The 11497-nt window shown below is 45.5% G+C and overlaps 1 long non-coding RNA gene across 1 annotated transcript; it reads right to left on the minus strand.

Moving 5' to 3' along the window:
- Positions 1-257: 257 nt before the first annotated feature.
- On the minus strand, positions 258-8546 carry LOC121936762. The gene is made up of 3 exons (XR_006105030.1): positions 8467-8546; positions 4262-4296; positions 258-498 (listed from the first exon to the last, which is right to left on the minus strand). It is a non-coding gene; the product is annotated as an uncharacterized LOC121936762 (long non-coding RNA).
- Between the last annotated feature and the right edge of the window lie 2951 nt (positions 8547-11497).

Below are 11497 nucleotides of genomic sequence, written 5' to 3' on the forward strand. Positions count from 1 at the left end.
TTTTGTCTACTTTCCTCCTTTCCTGTAATCTGCTCATGACCTCCAGTTGCAGGCTTGCACTTGGAGGGCTTTTCCACAGAAACCTTGACACAGTTCTGTGGCAATCCGCCTTCTACTCCACATGCAATAGAGGTGGATTGATAGTGTTTTTGGGGGGAGAGCATCAGTTTCCCAGATTGCAACATTTCTTGCCGGGGGGGGGGGTCAAACTGTGCAGGAAAACATAGTTTCGGCACTCCTGAAAGGTGATCCCATCCAACCTCTGCTTCAAAGAAGGAAACTCCGACACCCTCCAGTTTGGCAATTAACCCACTTTTAAAAATACAGTTTAAGTATTTACAGCTTGAGCCTCCTTTATCCAGCATTTGGAAATCCCAAATATTCCCAAACTTTGTCCACGGGTGGCTGAGGGAGTGACGCCTTTGCTTTCGGATGGTTCGGTGAATGTGAAATCATTAGACGATGGTACGGAGCAGGGCAACTTGCTGCCTTGAGTCCCTATATTGGGAGAAAGGTGGGATATAAGTAAATCATCATCATCATCATCATCATCATCATCATCATCTCAAAATGGTGGTCCCTGGGTCTAATCCCAGTCAGTGATATGATGACTGTAAATCCAAGTTGAACTGAAGGCAAATAAACATCACTACGACAAAGCATATCACTTCTCAGGGTGCATCTACACTGTAGAAATAATGCAGTTTGACACCACTTTAACTGCCACGGTTATAAATACCTGGGATTTGTCGTTTGATGAGGCACTGGCACTCTTTGACAGAGAAGGCAAAAGACTTTGTGAAACTACAGATCCCAGGTTTCCAGAGGATGAAGCTAGAACACTTAAAGTGGAGTTAAACTGCATTATTTCTGCTGTGTAGATGCATTGTTTCCTCTTCTCCAAAGTAAACATACCCAGCTCCTTAAGTCATTCCTCATAGGGTTTGCTTTCCAACTTGAGCAAAGACCAGACCTGACGTAAGATTTGGAACAACATCTGAGTTTACTGCAGCCAGTGCTTGCCAACTCCCTCCCTTTGGCTCGGCTCCTGTGCATTTGACAGGCTGGTGGCATGGCTGAAAGGAAGCTTATACACTCACACTTGCTGTATCAAAAGACCATCACAACTGTGGAATTCTCCCTGGAGAAAGAAAGAGGGAGCAATGGAAGGAGGGAGAAAGGCCCTTAATGTGCACAGAAGCAACATCAGTTTTAAAAGTTGGACACTTGAGTTTTGCTCTGCATTGCTTTGAGTTGAATAAGAGGCAGGCTGACAGACAAAACTGGGTGGAGTGACTAAGAATGCTGGTTGTGATCATAATCGCACAATGCAGTGTTGTTTTTCTCACTTGAACGCTACTGGTCTTTCATTGATATTTTCTCCTTTCACCCGATGGGATTTATTTTTTAATCTGGTTTAAGGGTTGTGATTGGATTTTTATTTTATTTTTGGCAAGACTGTTCAGACCTCCCCAGCAAAGTCACTCAGAGCGGTGCGTACACAAATGCAATACTGATGGTGATAATGGGACGTTATCAGTTCAACGGTAAAACAATGGGCTCAGTGTGCAGATTGTAATACATGAACGCAATGGCGCAGCGCTTTGAAGTAGGGGTGCGTTTCTGGTGTGTGTGGTAGCCAAGTGCTTTTCTTATCATTCCCAGCAGTATTCTCCTGGTATTCAGACATCCTGACATGCCCCAAAGAACACTTCTGCAAAGAGATGCCCATGGTTTATACCCTCCAAGTGTCCCAGTTTGGCAGGGAAAATCCCATGAATCCTCTGCCATCCCACTTTCCCAGCTGATTTTAAAAAATCCCAGTCTCTCTCTTCCTCCCACTTTCCCCCTTTTGCCCTCAACTTACCTCCATTGCTACAAACTGAGTTGGGAGTGCAAAGGTTGTTCCTTCCAACTATTTTGATTTGGCAGGAACAGTCTTTGTTAATACTCTGCCTTCCCACTTTTTCAACTGCTTTTAAAATGTCCTGGTTTCCCTCTCCTCCTCCTACTTTCCCTCTTTGTCCTCCAATTGCTGATCTAACACAAAGCTATGATTTTTATAGTTTTATAGTTTTTATATACACTTGTCCCTCCATATTCATTAGGGCTAGGGGCACAAGACCCCCGTGAATATGGAAAAAATGCACCACATTTTTACCTGAGAGGACACCTCTCTAGGAATCTCTAGGTCCTCCAGTGCAACTCTGTGGTCAACGTCTGACAGTCACTGACCACAGAACTGCACTGGAGGAGCTATAAATGCCTAGTAGAGAACAGTGTGCCCACATCATACGTGGGTGTGCTTTATGCGGCTTTCAGCATACGCTGAAAGCCACGCGGAGAGGAAAGGGCAGCGTGTCCCATAGGGACGAATGGGGTGTGCGCCCGTGGCACGCGTGTGCCACCGTGCCGCCACGTGCACATGCCCCATTCATTTAAATGGGGCTTGAGCATAGGCATTTTTTGTTTTATGCAGGGGAGTCCAGAACAGATCCCCCGCATAAACAAAAGGTGCACTGTATTCTCTCCAGGAATCTCTAGGTCTTTCATTGCAACTTTTAGTTAAAGCTGACCATAGAGTTGCACTGGAGGACCTAGATATTCCTGGAGGGAACATATTAATCAAATCCATGAATAATCAGATCCGCAAATATCAAAGCTGCAAATATGGAGGGATGAGTGTATTTTTATGGCAAGATTTTTTTTTTGGAGGAAGAGCCTGTCATTGCTTTCCTCTTTGGCCAAGGGAATATAATATGCCCAAAGTTCCTCAGTTGGCTGAGCAGGGATTTGAACCCTGGTCTTCTAGAGTCCTAATCCAACATGCAAACATTTACACCAGTGAGTGCTTGGGCCCAAAATATAGGTCTCCTGGCTTGACAGTATTGCCCAGCCCTTTACTAAATGCTCCTCAGGATTATTGGAACAGCTTTTTCTATAGCATGAAGCACCTTCCTATGGCAGGCTTGTTTTCTGCAGACACTAGGACCAGGAGCAATGGATTCAAGCTGCAGGAGAAGAGATTCCACCTAAACATTTGGAAGAACTTCCCGGTGGTAAGAGCTGTTCAACAGTGGAAGATGATGCCTGTATTTTTATTTTTTGATGTTTTTAAGTCAATTGTACAACCCATTTCGCTCCATTTCCATCCAAAAGGAAGCAGAACAGAGTGGCCTACAATGCAGAATTTTCCCCAAAAGGGAGAAGGGTGCTGGGGAGAGGCGCTTGCCAGCATCTGCCTTAGCATGCCTTTCTCTGCGTTTATCTCTACATGTGGAATAGCTTACTCAGATTCCAAGGAAAGCATGTTTGGTGATTTACAGTGCCCTTGGCGTGTTTTGCTGAACCGTGCCAGGCTCCGATCAGGGATGGGGAAAGTGAAGCCTATGGGTTACATCTGGTGTCTACTCCCTCTTTGCTGGACCTCCAGGAGACCCCCAAAAACCTCCTCAGTGACACCTCTCTAAAAAATTTTTACAAATGGGCCATACAGTTGACTTCAAAACAACCCCCCCCCAAAAAAAATACAGTTGGCCCTCTATATTTTCAGCTTTGACTTTTGCGGGTGTGATTCTTTGTGATTAATATGTTCTCTCTAGGAATCTCTAGGTCCTCCTGTGCAACCCTGACATAAGTTGACCACAGAGTTGTGCTGGAGGACCTAGAAGTTCCTAGAGAAAACACTTCTCTAGGCATTTATAGGTCCTCCAACAAGATTCTATGATCAACCTCTGGCAGATGTTGACCATAGAGTTGCACTGGAGGACCTGGAGATTCCTAGAGAGCTGAAAAGAATAGTGTGTTTTCTTCCACATTCCTGGGGGTTCCTCACCCATAGACTCAACAAATGTGGAGGGACCACTGTACAGGCCGCATCTTCCACTGTCAAACAGCTCTTCCCATCAGGAAGTTCTTCCTAATGTTGAAGTGCAACATTTTCCTATCACTTGAATACATTGCTCTTGGTCCTAGACTCTGCAGAAAACAAGGCCACTCCATCCTCAGCATGTCACCCCTTCCAATATTTAACCATAGCTATCATGTTCCCTCTTAACCTTCTCTTCCCCAGGCAAAACATCACCAGACCCCTAATCCACTTCTCATAGGGGCTCGGTGGTTTCCAGACCTTTCGCCATTTTGGTCACCTCCCTCTCCAGCTTGTTTTACCTTGAGTTTAAAACAGAACTCGGGTTTACTTGCATTTTAGTTTTTGTATTAATACTTACCGGTACTGTGCTTTTAAATAACTATAACCCACCTTGATTTGGACTTTTCCGGAGAAGAAATGATGCGCTAGAAAAGACAAGGGTGCTTGGTAAGGGAGAAGGCTGTAAGAAAAGGGGAAGATGACATTATAGGTGGATAGACACCCTTAAGGAAGTCATGACCCTGAAGCCTCCTCTTTGAAAGAGGAGCAACCTTGACACCACTCTGTGTTCCCAAAAGTAAAAAGGTGTCGGTTTTGTCCACTTTCTGTTTGCTTTATTTTCCCGTTATTGCTGTTTGGGAGAAATGCCATCTGAAAAACTTCCCACATTTACGGGGTTTTTCTGCTTTTAAATCCCATTTCTGAGTGGGATTCGTCTAGTGTGATAAGATCCTATGAGAGATGCAGAGTCAAGTATTAATAAAGCTAGAAGCCAAGATGACTAAGCTGAGGCGGTGTACTTTGGACATAGGAGGTGACACGACTCATTATCAAAGACAAGAATGTTCAGTTAGATAAAAGTCAATAGGAAAAGAATGCATTTGCAGGTGGATCAACATTGGCTGCTGCCACATCGCAGAAGCACTTTGACACCACTGTAACTGCCATGACTCAATGCTATGGCAATCTAGGATTTGTAGTTTTGTGAGATCTTTAGCTTTCCCCGGTACAGCGCCATAACAAACTCCAAATCCCAGGATCCCATAGGATGGAGCCATGGCAGCTAAACCAGTGTCAAACTCCATTCATTCTGCAGTGTGACAGCAGCCGCCCTCAAGGAAACCAAAGCCCTGCATTTGCAAAACCTATTGATAACAAGATGACTTGAAGGTTTCTCAGGGTCACCAGAAGTCATCTTGATGGCAATTAACAACAAGACTAACTAAGGTCCAAACACACTGGAGAAATAATCCAGTTTCAGACCACTTTAACTGCTCAGGCTCAATGCTAGGGAATTCTGGGAATGTTTAACTTTCTCTGTGTTAGGGACCTCTGGTGTCACAATCAACTACAGTTCCCAAGTTTTGCTAGCACTGATCCAGGGCAGTAAAAGCAGTCTCAAACTGGATTATTTCAGCAGTGTATCCTGGACCTAAGCTGCCTTATATCCCAGAAAAGTGGGATATAAATTTAATAAATAATAAAGATGAATAAATACGATGGGCTACTACGATGATGGGACTCGCTCTTCAAAGCCAATGCCGGATCTCAGGCCTAAACACAAGCATAAGAGCAGCAGCAACAAAGAACAGCAGCCTCTTCATCACCGGAGCTATGGCCGGCTTCCTTGGAAACCAGTCTGCAGCCTTTGCTAATGTCTCCCAGATTATCTCCTTAATCTTGTTACCCAACGAGATTATCCCCGGAGACAGGAGTGAGTGGATGGCTGAGTGGTTTTGGGGGGTTGTGTGTGGAGCAGCCAGGCAGCAGGACGGTTTAAGGTCACAAGAAGGAAAACAATAATAATAGATGGGGCCTGGAAAGAAGGCATGGGGCGCTCTGCTTCCTCTCGGCATCCTCCTTCTCCCCTAGCTTCACCCAGAAATCTGCCCTTTCCTGTTTCCTGCCCAGTTCATTTCAAAACAAGTTAACATGTTGAGTGGCCTCCATTGTGTGTGTGTGTGTGTGTGCGCGCGTGTAGGTATGGTTTATCTCAGTGATTCTCAAGCTTTGGTCCTCCAGGTGTTTTGGACTTCAGAAGCCCCAGCTAGCTTGGACAACAGGAATTCTGGAAACTGAGATCCAAAACATCTGGAGGACCAAAATTTGGGAATCACCGCAGAAAGAAACCATCTGTATGAATAAAAGGCCATCTGTCCACTTTGTTTCTATTCAGCCTTTCCTCACATTGATCATTTCTTTTGCTCCACAAAGTTCGAATACAGTACCATGAGTCAGCCAAAGCTGCAGCAGTTTGCTTTTGCCTGAGCCTCCTGGGAAGGGCAAGGTTTCACCACGTTCCTCTCCTCTTGCTCATTGAATTATAGACTCATAGAGTTTGAAGAGACCCCAAGGGCCATCCAGTCCAACCCCATTCTGCCATGCAGGAACTCCCAATCAAAGCATCCCTGACAAATGGCCATCTAGCCTCTGTTTAAAGACCTCTAAGGAAGGAGACTCCTCTACACTCCGAGGAAGGAGTGTGTTCCACTGTCAAACAGCCCTTACTGTCAGGAAGGTCCTTCTAATGTTGAGGTGGAACCTCTCTTCCTGGAGCTTGCATCCACTGCTCCAGGTCCTAGCCACTGGAGCAGCAGAAAACAAACTTGCTCCCTCTTAATATGACATCCCTTCAAGTATTTAAATATCACCTCTTAACCTTCTCTTCTCCAGGCTAAACATCCCCAGCTCCCTAAGTTGTTCTTCAAAGGGCATGATTTCCAGACCCTTCACCATTTTGTACACACTCCAGTTTCTCAACATCCTTTTTGAATTGTGGTGCCCAGAACTGGACGCATTATTATTCCAGGTGGGGCCTCACCAAAGCAGAACAGAGTGGCATTGTTACTTCCGTTGATCTAGACATATACTTCTATTGATGCAGCCTAAAATCATATTGGGTTTTTTAGCTGCCGCATCACACTGTTGACTCATTTTGACTCGTTGAGACCAAACTCCTTTTGCACTTTGAACTCGATTTGCAGCCATTGAAGGAAGCTAGGGTCAAAGGGGTAAAGTGGGTGGAGAACGAGAGAAACTGGGACATTTTAAAATGCAGGTGAAAAGGCATGGGAGCTTTCAAAGACTTCTTGGCAGTGGGAAGGAAAATGGCTAATGCTATTCGTTCACTCCTCGGGGAAGAAAGTCAGCAAAGGATTGCATCTCTAAGTCCATTGCTCATCCTTTGCTTTGATGCTTTCTTCACATCACAGTGGCAGTCAGAGTCCTTTGTTCATCCCTCCCTTCTCCTCCAGGTTGCTGCCCTTTCCATGGGTGTGTTGGCTTCCTCATAGACCTGCAACCTTTTTTCCCTTTTCTGGGGAGTTGGTGGTGACTCAACCCAAGCATTGCTGATTCAGCATTGCAGCCTCTGGGATCCTAAGTCAAGAGGAATAGGCCTGGGCAGGTAGAAGCGACTTCCTTCCTTCCTTCCTTAAGAGTATTCCCCTGGGAACAATCATGATATTTTCATAGTGCCACAATCCTGTTGCTAAGCTCCCCAAACACAGACATAATGCATCTTTGGACACTATCCACAAACAGGTTCTTTTCTGTCCTTTGTTCAGAATGGGTCCAATGTTTTGGTTTGGAAGGGATAGTCTCATTTAATCCTCTGCTTTCCCACCTTTTCCAGTTCCTTTTAAAATGTCTCAGTTTTTCTTTCCTCCGCTTGCTTTCCGCTTTTGTCCTCAGCTTCCTTCGATGGCTGTAAACTTGGGCCTCATTCCCATTACCTTTTAAACCAGCTCGCAATTAGGTTTGAAACAGTTCTCCAGAAGTAAGGGGATTATTAAACATGCATGAAGAGAGTAAACATAAAAGCAAGCAAGCAAGCATCAGGCATGGAGGTGTGCATGCACAGGGGGGCAGCCTAACACAGCCCAGCACATCCAGCCATGCAGTACTTGAGGAACAAAAACCCCATTCAGTGCTTCCTCAATTACCAATAGCAGCCAGAAAAGGGAACAGAGCTTCCCCTGTGGAGGAGCATGCTATCTGAATGGCAAAAAAGTAGAGATTTTGGCACAAGGAGCTGTCAAAACTCACAGCTATGGTCAAATAAGTTTTGGGGGATCAAACAGGGTCTGGATTTCTGGATAAAACCCCACTCTCTTCCATGCCACCATTATCTGAAGATGCCAGCCACAGATGCTGGCAAGAAGTCAGGAGTAAACTCTTCTAGAGCATGGCCACATGGCCCAAAAAAACCACACAAAAAAAACCTATGGATGCTGGCCATAAAAGCCTTCGATTTCACAGAACAGTGGCAGTTGGTGGTTCCCATGTTAGCTGGGCAGTGAATCCATTCCACAAATGAATTCGCTGATCCACTGACATGGGAGCTAACAGCTTCTGGGTTGAACCAATTTATGGTTTCATTTGAAGTGTTTTGAGGGCAATGAAGAAATAATACAATCCTAGAATTGGAAGAGACCCCAAAGGGTCATCCAGTGCAACCCCATTCTGCCATGCAGGAAGACCCACTCAAAGCATTCCCAACAGATGGCCACCCAGCCTCTGTTTTAAAAACCTCCAAAGAAGGAGACTCCACCAGCCTCCAAGTCAGGCATCTTCCACTGTTGAACAGCTCTTACCTGCAGGAAGTTCTTCCTAATGCTTAGTTGGAATCTCTTTTCCTGTAGCTTGCATCCATTGCTCCATGTCCTTGTCTCTAGAACAGCAGAAAACAAGCTTGCTCCTTCCTTAACATGACATCCCTTCAAATGTTTAGTACAAAGGAAAGAGATTTTGAAAATGCTAAAATATTCTTTAGAAACTTAAAAAAAAACACAATCTTAAAATAAACCTGAAATGCAATGATGAAACTGTCACAACAGAGCCATTTCAGACATTAAAGGCCCTGTTTAAAAGCACTGCTTTAGCTCAATATTGATGGGGAAAGCTTCGGTCCAAAACACACAGCAGAAATAATCCATTGTTTGAGGCTGCTTTAACTGCGCTGCTGGCTCAATGCTAGGGAACTCTGTTTTGTTTTGTGAGACACTGAGCCTTCTCTGTCGGAGAGCTCTGGTGCCACAACAAACTGCAACTCCCAGGATTCCTTGGCACTGAGCAAGGACAGTTAAAGCGGTCTCAAACTGGATTATTTCCACAGTGTGTTTTGGACTTTAACTTCCCTGGGTTGGAACTTGTTCCAAAGTCAGGGTGCTATCATGGAGAAAGCCCTGTGACAGGTACATGCCAACCTATTTCCGTGAGGTTTTGGGACACACAGAAAATCAAAGCCGTGTCCTGATTCTGTATTTTATCGAGGGCAGCTATTCTCCCCCTTATGTTCTGCTGAGCTTAAGAATCGAAGCGGCTTGAGCTCTCTGCCAGATGCGATGGACCCCCTTCCCACCCCCTTTGCCGGTTCAAAAATAGTCATGGGATTCAGCCGAGAGAGCGAGACATGCCAGGGTTAGTGATGCTGGCAGAGAAGGAGCATTTGATGGCTTCATCCAGGATCCTGTTTTCATTCATTGTTGCTGCTATTGTGTGTCTTCAAGTTGTTTCTGACTTATGGCGGCCCTAGGGCAAACCTATCATGGGGTTTTCTTGGCATGATTTCTTCAGAGGAGGTTTGCCCTTGCCTTCCCCTGAGGCTGAGAGAGTGCAGCTTAACCATGGTCACCCAGTGGGTTTACATGGCTGAGCCAGGATTTGAGCCAAGGTTTGGGTGTTGGACTATGACTCTGGAGACCAGGGTTCAATTCCTAGCTCAGCCATGAAAGCCATGGGTGGCCTCGAGTGAGAAGTCACACTCTCTTAGCCTCAAAGGAAACCAATGGCAAACCTCCTCTGAACAAATCTTGCCAAGAAAACCCCATGGTAGTTTTGCCATAGGGTCACCGTAAGTCGGAAATGACTTGAAGACACACAACAACAGCAAGTGTATGGAAATGTGTGGTCCATGGAGGGCAATGGGGAAAAATAAACTGATCCCTGGAGCCCCATGCAGTTGTCCTCCCCAATCTATCCAATTGCTAAGGAGCGTAAGACTCTGCCTGGCATCTATGTTGTGCTCATGTCTTGCTGGCAGGTTTCCCACTGGCTACTAGTCCAGAATGCTAGGAGGCCTTCGGTTTGGTTCTACAAGGCTCTTTCGATGGGTTTCTGGCTGATGTTTGAGAACCTGAGACAGCTCCTCAAGGATGGACCAGCTGTTCTGATGGGACCCAGAGGTCAATAGGCCTACTGCTAGCTCAGAGGGAGACTTAGCACATGCCTCCATAAAGTCACGAGTCAGGCATACTTAGGGATTTGATCCAGCTTAAAGCATTGTACAGCTCCCCTCCTAAATAATTTTCAGGCCACTTCCTTTTGACAACCAGCACAAGCAACCTTGACTTAGACAAAATATGTGCTGTTGTCTTTGTTGTGTGCCTTCAAGTCATTTCCGACTTATGGTGACCCTAAGCCATGGGGTTTTCTCGTCCGGTTCTTTCCGAGGAGGTTTGTCATCTCAGGCTGAGAGTGTGGGTTTATATGTCCAAGCTAGGATGGTTTCCAGAGTCCTAGTCTAACTTTCAAACCATGCTGGCCAAAATATCGGGGTACTAAATACTCTAAAGTAGGGGTTCCCAACCTTTTTGACTCATGGAGCGCTAAGGGCTCTATGGAGCACTGGTTGGGAACCGCTGCCTTAAAAGGACCAGATCCCATCTGATCTTAGAAGCTAAGCAGGGTTAGCCCTGGTTAATAGAGCTGAAAGAGACCTCAAGGGTCAGTCTAACCCCTTGCCATGCAGAAAGACACAATCAAAACACAATCAAAGACTTGGCTGGGAGACTGCCAATGAATACCAGGTGCTCTTCCTGAGAAAAGGCCAAAAGAAGGCATCATTGTGCAGCGAACATAAAGAACACTGGGTAACACTCCATGCATTTCCAAGTTTATACACAATCTCCTTGCTGGATTTGTGTGTAAAGGGGTGCTATGTGTGGGCGAGGGAGGGAAGGCTGGGGTGGTTGGGGAGAATGACTCTGCATTAAAATGAGCTTGTAAAAATCTAATGTGATTGTGTTAAGATTTCTCCCTCCCATGCAGCAGGGTCGGGTGACGCTTTGAAGGATAACCAGGTTTTTGTGCTGAGCCTAGCAATTCGAAAGTTCAGGCTAAGTGGTTTGTGTCGCCATAAATAACACCGAAACACTCTTTCGCACTCTCCCTCGCCAGGGTTATTTTTTAAATGAAGTTTTTCACACCCCGATCCAGAGCTGGCCTTTCCATGTTAATCCGGAGGGAAACTTGTTGCTGAAACACACAACGGTATGGTTTGCCCCTCCTCATTTTGCCAATTTTCTTTTTTCAGGGGGTTCTTTTTGTGCACTTTGCCTTCCCTCATTTCCTGGCGGCAACAGCAGAAATGGCTTTGTATGTTTCTATCAAGTGTTTCCGCTGCTAGTATGGATGTCCTGAAAGGGCCTACTTGACCACGGTTGGAAACAGGATGCTCTTCGAGACTGACCTTTGGTCTCACCTAAAAGTGCGCTTCCTGTGTTCTGAGCAGAGCAATCCAGCGCACGTTTACATGGGGACAGGCTCATTGGGTACACTGATGTGCTGCAATCCAATAAAAGACATTTTTAATGGTTTCATCTCATAACTTTATGTCATGGGTAG

The sequence above is a fragment of the Sceloporus undulatus genome, chromosome 7 (assembly GCF_019175285.1).
Source record: "Sceloporus undulatus isolate JIND9_A2432 ecotype Alabama chromosome 7, SceUnd_v1.1, whole genome shotgun sequence".
Lineage (NCBI taxonomy): Eukaryota > Metazoa > Chordata > Lepidosauria > Squamata > Phrynosomatidae > Sceloporus > Sceloporus undulatus.